This window comes from Syngnathus acus, chromosome 3, assembly GCF_901709675.1.
Source record: "Syngnathus acus chromosome 3, fSynAcu1.2, whole genome shotgun sequence".
Lineage (NCBI taxonomy): Eukaryota > Metazoa > Chordata > Actinopteri > Syngnathiformes > Syngnathidae > Syngnathus > Syngnathus acus.
Genome location: NC_051089.1, coordinates 14,358,762 through 14,373,309, shown reverse-complemented (window position 1 = coordinate 14,373,309; position 14,548 = coordinate 14,358,762).

Genomic DNA, 14,548 nt, shown 5'->3' with positions numbered 1-14,548 from the left:
GTCTCGAGAGGAGAACAAAGACATTTCTGTCTACAACTAAATGAACAATTATCTACACTTCTAAAGAAATGTGAGCTCAGAGACTGGATAAAAAGATTCTCATAAAATTAGAAAGAAGTTCAAAAAGAAAGATGGTAGGCAGACTGTAGCAGAGAAGCATATATGTTACAGTATATGACCCTAAAACACCCACAGGCCTCGGCCATTACATTTTAAAAAGCTTCATCATCGAGAATAATTTGATTAACACGGCTCATTTTATCCCCACTTGAACTTCCACAGCACGCAGCATGCTTCATTTCTTTTTGTACAAGTGCATTTACTTTCTTTGCACGAGCAAAGCAGTGTGTGTGTGTGCATGCGTGCGTGCGTGCCTTTTATTCATGTCGTCACTCGTCACTAACAAACTTCCGTCACTAACAAACTTCCCCCTGGAGGATGCGAGTTGGACTGTCAGACTCGGTCAGACATCACAAACACGCACATAACCTCAATGCACACATTCAGTTTGACATCGGTCACTGTGCTCAGATCAAGAAGCCATATACATACATGACTCAATATCCCCCGTAATCCTCCTTGTATGGCGTGTGTATAGTGTGTGGATGTGTAAACGTACGTGTTAGTATCCGTTAGACCTAGCCTGGAAATCCAGAGTCATCGCTGTACCAACGATTGAGTCCGGTCAAAGTGTCACCAGGCCCATTTCAAAGCTCGGGCAAACCTGAGCAAACAGCGCAGAGCAAAATAAAAACAGACATCTTTTGAAATAAATGCTTCCAGTGCAGGCTAAAAGAAACAAGGAAGGATTTCAGTCGTTTTTTGACGTGACAGTATGTAGAAAAAAAGACTTAGCACGGCTTTTATTCTTCATGATCTCCAGAGCTGGAATGCTAAATTTTAAATTTCCCTTTGTGTTATTGTAAACCACAAGGAGAGGTACAAATGTAGGTGAAGATGGAAGAACCTGCACGTGTGTTTTGGTGTCGACTGGTAAGACTCCGAGAACAGCTCGGTGGTCAAAGTGCGGCGCTGATTATAGGTGACAGGGGTGCTGCTGGCCACAGGGAGATGGGAGCATGCCATGGCAATGGGGAAAGGTCATCAACGCAGCACTGTCTAGCAGCATCACCGCTACACTGTGATGAAGGAGCCATGCAAAAGAACAAGGAGGCCCATTGCTCTTTGCTAACGCGCTAACAAAATATGCACAACAAAAACAATACAGTGCCTTTTCGGCAGGGTAGGGCGTGGGCTTAAGCAGAGACCAAGATTCAAAAATTTTTTTTTTCCTTTGAGGAGTAATGACTTCATGTGAGGAGTCAATTTTGAAATTCGAGGAGCATTTTTTATCATGTCAAATGACAACATATTCCTGTTTTAATTCCTGATCAAATCTTCTTAAACTACACTTTTGTCTGACAGCCTTACACTCTGACTCTCCATTTTACTCCTTGTTATAGGTCCTCAACCACAAGTGGGAGCAGAGGGCAGAAGAAAGGAGTGATTGGAATTCATTATGGTCAAATGATTTTAAACTCTGGAGCTGAGAGGCTTTTCTAATCACAGCTGAATGGGCTGGAGAGTTAATGTGGGTAGGCTGTGGAGTGGAAGAGAGAGGAGGAGCGACAAGTCCATCGTCAGTGTAGCGCTCTGGAGGGCTCTTCACACAACTCAAATGGTGAAATTGCACAGATACTGGATAGACACGCGACCTGAATGACTCACTCCAAAGATGTGGTTCCATCTATTGCTGCTCATTGTCTTCCCCCCCTATTCTATGCAGAATTAAATGTTTACAGGGTATGAGCGCATGCATTTTAATTTCATGCAGATTACTCTGTTTTTATGACACACTTGTTAAATGCATGTGCATGAAATGCACATTTGTTTCTCATCAGCCAGCAGCTCAACAAATCAAAATTTCAACAGCAGCAAACAGCAGCAGAGGAAGAGACTCAGACATGGCCTGCATGCATCAAGCTGTTAAGTGGAATACACACATAATGAAAAATTGATGAATTTTTTTTTTTTAACACATATAGCAAGGAAAAAAACTAATTCTGTTATATTTTGGGGTGTACTCAGGGTGATCAACACAGCACACCACACGCATAATAATATCTCCTCCGACATTTGTTCATCCCACTCAACCCAAAGAAGACGACTATCATTGTACCATGGCTGACCTGTTAGGCAGCAGCGTGCCACGGCAAATCCAGACTGCCAGTAAATATGAGGAAGGGAAGTTTTAAAAAACCCACAAAAAAAAACAAGGCTGATAGTTAAGCCTAGCTGGGAAATACTTAGCGGTTGCAAACTTTTCTCATTGTCATTTTGATTGTGGTAAATGGCTTGTGTGACAATTTGTAAACACTCAACAAAACCAGTTGCTCCACTTTTAGTGCCCGACAACTGCTTGGTCATGTACCGCACTATGATTCCATTTCATGTCCCAGTCGTGGGGCTCGTGGCACAGTATGACTCGAGGTTGACCACACACGACGATTTACAGTTTAAAATATTGATTTGACATATAATTGCTGAGCAGATTTTTTTTTTCCAAGAGATCAGGGAGAAAAAAAATCACTCCACAGTCAACACCATAACTGAATTGCCCAGGATAATTTTTTTAGAGACGTCAGAGAATGAATGGACTTTAATAAATGCTCAAATTTGGCCCGATTGCTAGTACCATATGTGGGTACCCATCTTTAGATCATAAAACTACAGCACTTTCCATTTTTCAAAACTGAAATCAACAAAGTAGATTATTCATTGGACACCTTTGCCTGAGAAGCGGGACTGTAACATATCAGTTCACCCTGCAGGTGACAGACAGAAGGAAAAGCAAGTTAGAAAAACACTTGAAGGAAATAACTCCAAAAAGGCACTGTAAAGAGACAATGTATATGTCCGTACAGTAAAATGAATGGAAAAAGTAAAGTTCCATGTTACTTTATTTCCCTGCACTGCACTAAATTGATGCTCATGCGATATGCCAGCGTCAGAATGTTTCATTCAAGCCAGCATGCAGTGTGGCCGCTGTTCCCCAACAACAATTTCCAGTCCCGGTCTGGCTATGCCTGTCTTTTTACTCCTCCATTCCCCTTATGGGCATGTTGGAAGCTACTACAAAGATTTTCCCAAATTGGCATGCAGTGGGCATCTGAGGGCCAAGGGATCAGAGGAGAGAAGATCACTCACGGTAGTGTCGACTCGGTGAAGGTTTGCGTGCGACTCACTACAGATTAGCCCGCAGTGCAAACCTGTATGACTGCAGATCGTCGGAGACTCACATCAATGGATCAGGGACTCCCCGCAGACATTAAAGACATATGTGCACATGGCAGATCAAATTAAAATGCTGACACTGAAGCGGTTTCATCTTTTGGCACTATCTCCTGAAGCGCCACCTGGACAGGGCCGCTTGGCCGTGCTCATCACGGCTGGCATTGTCCTCTAACGTTGTACCTGCTAATGGCCGTGCAGAATATTTTATACACACTAATGCTTGCCCTTGAATTTTGGAGTGCCTTCCAGATTCAAAAATGGAGATGCAGTGCGGCACATCCTTGTTAGATCGACATGATGGCTGGCAAAGCATAGATAGATATATCATGATGAAAAGATGTCTTTCTCCTGGCTTTGTCAGATACCTTTTAATTACCAAGTTTAATATTTCAGTGTGTCAAGATCATATTCATCAATTTCCAATGAAAAAATATGGAAAGAGGCTAGGATGAATGCATATATCCTCCAGTTTCGAGATCAGTATGGTGAGCTACGTGATCGCTGCAGTCATTTAATGTCAATAAAATTCCATATTAGGCAGAGTTCACCCCAAGTTCAATCCAAGAGGTGGAAAAAATGGGTTTGTGATGAAAATGACACATCCAACACACATTTGTTTAATACTGGAGATTTTCCAAAGAGGACTCCAAAAGTCCTCGAAAGACATTTAAAATGTGTCTGAGTTCATTACACGCAATGTCACAACAAACCGGTACACACACCCACACACACATACACGTTAAGAAAAAATGGTCCTTGTTCCCTGCTAAAAAGTAAAATATCACAAACAACTTCTGACTTGCTTATTTCCACATGAATGGCAAAGCAAATGGAGAACACATGATAAATGATCTGTGGCCCTCATCTGGTTGGAAAGGCAGCCTCCAAAGTCTAAATGTAGTCGGTGATAAACTGTGCTGTAAATATGAGCTCCCCTATGGCTAATGAGATGGTTTAGTCAGATGAGGCCCCACATAGCAGGCAAGCCTGTGACTGATCATGCTGCTTAGAAGCATTTATTGAAGCTGGCAGATCATTTTTTCACACGCTAAGCAAACTTGACTCCTGGTGTGAGCATGATACATCCGTGCCAGCTGCAATTCACCCTTGACAGACAAGCAGATTACCGCGAGGCCATGTGGATCATGGGATGCGGGGATTGAGACCACACTCTTTGGACAAAGGACACCAGGAAGTCCTGAAAAATCAAGCTGATTTGTTTTTGATTTGCTTCAAGCTTCCTTACATGTTCATTCGAAATACTTTCAACGCAGCAACAGTGTCACTTGCCTAAAATTTGCATCCATTTCTTTATTTGGAGTTATTAGGATTGTGACTATCTCAGTTTGCTGATGAATGAGAGGCCTGCTCTGCTCACGGGCCATTCGCAAGGCACACATACAAACAAACCATTTACATGCACAATTAAAGTCTTCGATGAAACTAATGCATGTTTTTGGAATGTAGTAGGAAACTGAAATACATAGATCGGGAGAACATGCAAATTCCACAAAGCGAGGCCGGAACCTCCTGTGGCAACCATTTGTCAGCCGGGCTGCTGATGAGGGGTCATTTGATGCCATTATGATTCATCCTAAAAGTCAAAGGCGTCGTAACGGCACACAACACCCCTGATGATGATTTAATGGTCACATGGCAATGTGATTATCAAGAACCGAGCCAAGCTGCAGAGACTTTGTTCGACTGGGTTCTCTCAGCCAGCTCTCTGCCTTGTCAGCACTGTTAAACAAGGTCAAGTTGAAATGTACCAGGGTGGCACTTTAATAGACGGACGGGGCATGATGGCTGTGAAAGTAGATGACACAAGGAGCCTGTGTCATTTGGCTTGCGGTGGAGTCTGCGTGCTGTGCTATATATGGAAGTGTAAATGCCTCGCATCGGGCCACCTCAAATCATCTGACAATGCAAATCTAATCCAAGCAAACATGCCCGAGTTATGTCGCGCCTCATTTTAGGTTGGTACCGTTGACCTTTAAATGCGGCCCCCATCAGCCGTCTCCCTCTTGTGTGGTGTGAAGGGGTGTAAGAGGCTGCTTGAAGGGGGTTAAGAGGAAATGACAGGTGGCGACTTGGGTGTTGAAACATGGATTGCTTCAAGTTGCTTTCAATATGGTCATGTTGTCACCCCGCCCCAATACTTTTACTATCAACCGCTGAACCCACCAACCCACTACATACTGCACCTCCCCCCCCGGCAGCACTTAGCACCCCACGCCTCCCCTCGCCCCCTTACAAGAGCCCCGAGCAGCTGTAGCCGATGACACCTGCCAGCGGGGAGATACTATGTCCACTGTGGTTGACTCTGGATCAGCCCCTCCCTGATGCATGCCTGGATATTTACAAGACTCATAAATGTGTGCCACCATGTTCACTGACACTGTTACACTCATACTTCCAGACCACACTGTAGTCTTGCACAGTAAATGGTACGGAACGCTATTCATGAATAATATATGCGGGTTTTCCCTTTATATGCTAGGTCATATCATTTATAAAAGGTACATACCAAGATGAGAAGTGTATGCGTGTGAAGGGAGTGTCTACATACCCCCCAGTACTTACACATGCTTGGACCCTTTTGCACTTTGACCTGTCGCAGATGAACCAAAATAGCAAACTTGTCTGCATGAAAATAACCTCAGTCAAATAAGTTATTTATGCTTATTTACCTCACCATAAGGTCAAGTGCTGCGTTGAAGTATTAATTTGATTCATAAGATAAAAGATAAAAAATTTTTGAATATTGTGAGGTGTTAATTAGCGTCTGAGAAAGATACAACAAATGTATATACCACTGAAAAGTTCAAGCCAAATAAAGGCGCTATTATTGTTGTTGTATTGCATTGGATCTAATTAGCTTTTGCAGGTTTACCTAATATTTTGGCCAATCAATGGAGTTCCATTTAGTCCCTATATGTCCGTTTAAACCAATAACATGCGATTTGACTTGTTTGGGGATTGAGTTTAATGTTACAAGTGCAGGCAACCCAAAATAATGATATATGATGAAAGCCAAAAGTTTGTTTGGGGATGAATATCTGCAACTCGCGTACTATTTTGTCACAGGTTTTAGTCCTGCTGTGAATAAAAAGGTCAATATAGTAACACAGATGGACTTACTTGACCAAAGCAAGAACACCCTGGATTCTACTGTTGGTCAGGGTACGATGAGGGATCCTGGAAGTTCAATGTAAGCTCTTTTAAACTAAAAATGAAAATCTTTCCATAGGGCGACGCTGCTGTGTCAACACACCACTCCACTTCAATACATAGAATCATCTTCAAATAAGTTCATGAATAGGAATTTGTAAAGCACTTTGGACATCATAAGGTGTAGCTATATAATAATAATAATAATAGTGTTCAATTTACCATTGTGGTCAAATTGGAATTTTCATTTTATGGACTATAGAGCATTTTGGGGGGAAAATACAATAAGTAACCAGTAACTGATTCCAGTTCATTTGATAGTCGCTCATTAACATCATCGGAAATAGTAAACACAGATTTTGGGGGCGAGTCCGAGCTCCAGCAGGCAGTTATGGAGATGAAGATGATGGCCTGGACAGCAAATGACTCTTTCGTCTTTTGATATATGGGAAAAAAAACATGAGGATAGTGATTTGAACCCTCAATAGATGAAGTTATGGTCACAAATGCAAACCCATGGAGCTACAATAACTGAACCGCTAAGTAGGAAGGAAACACTGGATGTCCTCTTATGAATTCTGCTCTCAGCCTTGTCTTATCCTCCCTTCCTCACATCCATCATCAATTACAACTTCAATGAGGGAACACAGTGAAACAAATACGTACCAAGCAAACAAACAACAAAAAGTGCTTCGCTAATTAAGAGGCGAAAAAACCAAGAGGCAAGCAGGTGTGAAAAATCCAAAGCCATGATAAGCAGAGTTGTTTGTTGTCAGCATCAGCTATGTTCTATTCCGCGCACAATCTGGAATCACACACCCTCCAACACCCACCCGCACGCTTCCGCTATCCATCCCCGAAGCATCCAGAGCACTTTGCAGCTTGTTAGTGGGGCAGGATTGCTGGTACAGTCTCCAAGGCAGCGCCATGAAGGTGACGTCTATCACATGCGTAGAGCTCTGGCTTGCTAAAAATATCAATGCCGGTCTCCTTCCGCTTGTGACAACCACGAGTGGGAGGAGAGCAGCTGATGCAAAGTCTATGGGGAGGTGGAGGGTGGTGCTGTCACTTCTGGAGGTATCTTAATTACATTTTTCACACACACAAAAGCAGAAATGTGCTCAAGAAAAATCATCAAAGTGAAAATGAAAATGTTTGCAAGTGACATGATGGCCAAAAATCAAATCAATTGACACCTTGGAAACAACTAATGTAATGTATACATTAACTACACTTGATAGTAACAGGAGACACAGTTGTTAGCACATCGTCATCACAGTTCTGAGGTCAAGGGTTTAAATCTGGCTTCATTGAAGACTCAGGGGTCACCGACCGTTTCGAAACTCTAACTGGTTTCATACACACTTCTGAATTTTTTTTTTTCTTTGCTCAAAATAGCTTATGTGAAGTCACTGAGCATGTTAATGATTTCTCACAATAATTAGTGAAAACAGATATAGACCAATGAGCAAAAGGTACAGGTCACATGGTCACTTCTATGACATACCAAGAACATCACAACGTCACTTCACAGGTGAACTATTTTAAAAGCTGGCCCATGAGCTACTCATGTGGTCTTAGGGGGGTACTTGGGGTACATGACATGTTGGTGACCTCTGCTCTAAATTGTTCATAGGTGTGAATGTGAGCGTGACACATACTGTAGACCAGTTCTGAGTGTTCCGGCTCGGGCCTCACTTGCAACCCTGGTGAGAATATGTTACAGAAAATGGACGGATGGTAACCAGATGGGTTGGCATGGTAGCCAAGTGGTTAGTGTATCCAAATTATTTGTTCTGTATTCTTCTCAATGTGAGGCGGATGACATATACATATGCAAGATGCTAAACACAACACAATTTAAAAAAATAAATAAATCAGCTTGCTTTGCTTGAGAATTTTCCGCTCATGAAACCTGATCTAAAATTTGGAAATTTTCAGGGGGGAAATTGATTGTTGGGGGCACAGGGCAGTTTCTGGTTCATCCCTTTGTTGGTGTTCTGTGATTACACTGGCTAGACACACAGTGCACGATACAATAACATACTGTTTACGTGCATGGAGGTCTGTTGATAGCAATCTGCTTGCCTCAGAAGATCCCTCATATCATTGTGTTTCTTTTGATTTTCTGATTGTCAGAATTTCTTCATTGTGTCCAAGTCAAGTCGGTGGAGATAACGGATAAGATCTTGAACCATTGTTGTTGTGCTGTACAGAATGTACACCTTCTATTTGACCAGCTTGGAAACAGTATGTGGTTCCAGTTATTCTTTAACCATTGAGACTGTACAACGTCAAAACAAACAAAAATGTACACACCTACATAGCTGTGAATGCTCAGGTGAGGGAACTTGTTTTTCCGCCGTCTTGGCGCAATTTGTTTCTTCACAGCTACTTGCCTAATAGTCGTCTGTCATCACGAGCAAAGTCTTAAAATTACAACGGTTGGAAATCAGCCACAGGCGCTTTCCAGTGTCAAAACAAGATGTACGGCCTGTGTCAATGTTATGATGTTCTAGATTCTTTCATGATCAGTCAGTGGAAGTTGTGGATTATATCTGTCATGCTTGTGTGCCGACAAGCCCAGATAAAAAGGGCGGACTAAAAAAAAAACAAAAAAAACCCACAAAATGACTGTATTTGATCCCCGCGATCATCAGGGTTAGGCCACATGTTCCCATCAACATTGCATCTGAATTTACTGTTAATGAGGTCTACAAAATACAGTAAAAACTATGCTAAAATATTTCTTCTTTCTTGTCAACCATATCGAGATGACGAATGTTACTAAATGTCGTGTTATGTAATACCGTGACGTCTTTTGTCTTTTGTCTCAATCTGATTGCAGTACTTGGGATCAGAAAAAAAAAGAATGTTCTGGGAAATGGGTGAATGGTGGGTGGAGTTACGAACGGCGGCTGTTGAGTGCTAAAAACGTACTTTTTTTTAACGTCTGTCAGATATACATAACACTTATGGTTTTCATTAGAGTGAAATAGATCATTCAAACAAGATCAAGCGCAGAAAACGAATTGCCACACACTGATGTGCAAACTGTGTGAAGGGTTGTGGAAATTTGTCAAAGGTATAATAATTTGTGTAAGGACGATTATAAAAAAACGTAATGCTATATAATAATACTCTACCCTGGGAAAAACAACAGAGTAAAGCCATGTTATATGTCTTTTCTAGTTAATATATATTGGTGAAAAGTCATTGTACTTTTTTATATACTACAGTGTTTAAGTATGAAGTAGAAATAAAAGTATGATTATTGAATAAAACTGAGTAATGAATGTAAGAAAAAAGTGACAGTACAAGTGATTGGATGAAAGGCCAGCAGGCCAAGTTATAATTGGAGGATAGAAATAGAACTAATATGGCTCGGAGAAGGGGAAACAAAGCTATGCTGCGAAGCAGTCGGTCTTAGACTGAACATTTGCTATGCGCCCATTAGTGTCGTACAGCAAGCTGAGTTGAGGTAACGAAATGAAACAGTGAAAAGGTACCCAAATAGTTTAGTTGGAAAACTCACTGCACTTTGAGAGAAAAACAAATGTGTTTGAATACAATCTCTCAGTGTCCGAATACTACACTGAAGCTGCAAAAATGGAGGATATGTTTATTTTAAGTATTGAGTCTGGGCATGCCCAAGTACGTCAGAAGTCAAAAAAGTGATGACAGAACACGTTCAGGTTTATAATGTGTGCATTTCTTGCATTGTTACTGTGTCCGGTAAGATTATTAATCACCTGTTCTCTTTCAGGCTACACAGGATATTGAAAATATCGTAGTCTGTGTAAAACCAAGACCAAGTTTGTTTCAACTATAAATTGCTAAAGATTGGACTTATTTTTGTAGACAGCACAGCGGCGTTTGAGTTCAAAAATTGGGGCCTCTTTATTTTTGTGTTGTTCATGATTAGCTGGCATCAGAAAGTAAGAAACCATTGAGGAGATTTACTGAATGCATTACTAGTAGTAAACATTTGTCATCTTCAAAAAAAGTGGTGAAAGCCGAGTGACTGATCACTTCAGATATCGTTCTGCTCTATTGCCCTGGGGCTTATGTAGACAGTTGGTTGAGGTTGATGACTGATATTTTCTTGCGTCAGGGTCACATGTGCTACAGCAGGTTTATCTCTCGAAGGTGTATGGTGAGAAACACTACATACCGCGCTGTGCCTCTCCCGTGTCGACGGTCGGGGCTCTTATTGTTGAGCATGACGGGTAAAGTCAGCAAGTAACCCAAGCAGACCTCTGCACAGCGGCATCACGATAAGCATCTTATTCTTTCAGGGAGCTGGACAATGCATGTCACCAACTGTCAGCTGTTGTAGTTACTGTGCTCCCGTGGATGTCAGCTCAGAAAATCGACACAGTACCAAATGAAATTTGACATTGATACTGGATCTAGTGTAGTCACCTACCAAATAGTATATGTATCTTCACAATCCAAATCCATATTATTTTCAGAGTAGCTATAATCAAGCTATGGCAGATAGCAAATTTGTTTCATGGTCTTAATGAGAAGACTAAGCCAAATGAGTCGGCTCTAAAGCAGCGTTCTGGGTGCTGTTCAATAATTAATTTGGAGTGTAGCTCTCAGGATGTCACCTCTATTACTGATGCGGGCCTCTTGGCCTGGCTTGCTGCCTGCTCAGAAGGGCTGCCTTCTGCCATTATCATGGCTCTGATCAGATTAGCACCCGGGCCCTGGGCCAAGTGAGAAGCTTGAAGAAACATGTCTGGCATGGCTCACATACGGCGAGGCACATTTACCAGTTTGAAGCAACTACTGATGCGCTATGCGGTCGTCTTGATGACATCAGACGAGGAGGGACTCCAGCCACCAACAAAGCACCTCACATTGGTATCGAAACGTCAGGCTTAAATTTAGAGCCGTGTATTTAATAATAATAATACAGCAGTCTGACTACTATTCAGCGTACTGAGAAAATTCTCTGGCTATTCAGTGACCTTTTTTTCTAAATCAATAACTGAGTAATTCTACAAAATGTTTACTTTATTCTTGTCGTATAATTTCTATTTCCTGTGTCATCATAATGGTGCTTAATTCCAAATCTATCCACCCATTTTCTATAGTGCTTGTCCTCAATATGGTCGTGGTGAGCTGGATCCCATCCCTACTGTCTGTGTGCAAGAGGCAGGGTACGTCTGGGACATTCAAACTGAAAATAAAATACAGACTAAATTCCCTTTGGATACTATTCTCACCTGATGAGGATCTCTGAGTTTTGGTACCGTAATATGATGATGCTCTTCTCGCTACAAAGCATGCCATTTAAATAATAATAATAACAAATGCTAATGAAAGAAAATATGATCCTCTAGCCAAGTTTGCAAAGTCAAAAGAGCATTTCTTTGCAGGAGCCATCCAAATATTGAAAAAATGCCAAATGATTCATGTGAGCAATGATTCAAACACAGAAGAATGAAAGTGAGCACTTATCCAAGATAAAGTGAGACTGATGAGGCTGACCTAGTACACAGAAATGTGGCAGATAAAAAAAAAATCACGTGTCCTTTTTTGGGGATGGGGCCCTCCCACAGTTGTACCTGTGGTGGAGCAGACTGGACCAACCACAGCGCATTCGGATCACTGCGGGCAAGCGAGCATCAGCTGACAGATGGCTGCCTTCAAGCGTTAGGGCACTGAGCTGTCCTCTGATTGGAAACCTATGCACACACGATTAATGGTGCATCACAGAACTAAAATGGCGGACATGCTTGTTTTGCTCTTGGAGGCATCACAACAGTTATTATTCCTATAGGTGGTATGTTTTGTCCTTCTTCAAGTCCACCACATTTATCCACTGACTGATCAGCAAAATAAATCATCACAATTAGGCCTATAAATTAGCCCTATAAATAAAGTTGTATTGTATTGATGTTGATGTTGGCACAATCATATGCGATATTAGGATGTGGAACAGGTAGCTGAAATAATTTTAAGCTCACCTAGCACGCAAAGATTTTACAAATTATCACATTCTTTGACCAAGACACGCCCCCTGTTACAAACGCCTTCAAACAATCCAGTCAGCAAACTCATACAAGTGTGAAATAGACAATAAAACAGCATATCGCCAAAGCCATTTCCCGCCACAATTCACTTCCTCTCCGCACCATTTAACTCGTTCTCTCTCCCTCTCTCTCTCTCTTTGCAATCTCAGGGGCAAATGTGTTGCATGTGTCTTATCAACACGTCTTTTTTCCATAAATATCCTGAAATGAATTGCCACGAATAAAACGCGCTGCCTTGGTTATCCATGACGGGAGGTAGTTTCATGCTAGTTTACTTTCCACAGGCCTCCTCCAGACAAGTCCTTGTGACTGATACACTCACCCTCCTTCATCCCCTCTTTCTTCATCTCCCAAAGAAAGTGCAAGGGTCAGCATCATTGAAACGACACAACATAACTTTTGCCTCTTCACTTGCACACAGTTGGAGGTTGGTTGCAACTTTGATCTTAGTGAATGAATATTTAAACCAAGCTTTGCAAAAGCTGAATGAACATTATTTTATGGTTAGGTTGCTCATGCATATACTGGGTAACTGATCTGATTTGCAGCCAGGGAGCACATGAAATGAAGGTTTGAAGAAGTTGGAAAATGAGAATATGTCATGTAATCCTACATACTTTGATCTCCTATTAATAGCCGTGAAGAAAAATTCATCTCCTTTCACCTTGTTCCTTTTGCCCCTGAGCCAGGGAGGGAGCTGCACCACCATCAGAGGGAACCATTGATCAGGCTGGATCGCGGCAGACAGCAGTTGCACTGCAGCAGCCCTCAGAGGAAGACGCTCCCATCCTGGCAGCTCTTCCAACAGAATAGATAATTCTGGAACAGCAGCTCCAGCTTCACCTCATGTCAACACATTTACAATTCAAACATGGACCAGGGCGTTGATGGAAAAAGAAATGCTTTGATCCATTTTGAAGAGTGGTAACAATGGTCAAACCCCTTTCTCTTAAATGGTTTTGTATGTCCTGTCAGAACAAATTGAAGGCCCCAAAGGGTAACGTGAAGGTCGTTTATGTAAACAGAGAATGACAACTGTATAATGAAATGTAACAAAAATCATACAGCCAACCTCAAAAACAGTTTCTTTCCTACGGCGGTGATGCACCCTGAAGTTGTCCGCCGAATTGCGCCGTGGTCTTTCACTAGACTGAGCATACTAATGCTCGCAAATTCCTAACTTCCGAATATATTTGTATGAAAGACTGCGCTATATTTATTCAACAATCAAATGAAAACAGTAAGTGACAGTAACCTAACATGAAACATCAAGACGTTTTCCTACTCTTTGCAACGACTTAGTTGTTCATTACCTCAAAAGATGGTATGTTGGTATTGTCGTATACAGAGGACACTCTTTATAAACATTTAATGTAAAATATGAAAATGAAAAAATAAACACGCAAAATAAATCACCTTGGGATACCCCTGGCTGATCACGGGAAAAAAAATAAGACATTGTTGTCCTTAAGGCCTCTTTCTACCGACTAGGCAAGACATCATTGTGTGGCTACAGTGATGAAAGGGAGTTGGGCAATCCAGATCACTCAATTTAATACGTCTGTCACATCTGTTTTTAGAACCTGCGGTGGGTTCCTGCTTTGAGCGTTTGAACCAACTGACCCCAAAACGATGTGACAAACTGTGATGAGCTTAGGAAAGTGGAGCTAAAGCCCAGAAGCGTATGAAATAGGGTTAGACAGGGTGAAAGAGTGAGACGATTTCCATCCATCCATTTTCTTTAGCACTTATCCTCGCCAGGGTCAGAGAGAAGAGGGAGACTTGTCTCTACTAAGCAGTATGGTTCAGTTTAACTTTCATTTTTTTGCCTTTCCATTGTCCAGAAAATATCAGACCACTACAGTCCAACTTTTTAAGCACCTTTTTATCTGGAGTTTCGCAGTAGGAGGGTATAGTTGGTTGATTTACGCCTGAGCAAAAAATAATCTAGATCGTATAAACCATCTACTGAAAAAAAACCCAAAACAAATGATTTTATAAACATATGGCACAATCAGTGAAGGAATTCGCTTAGA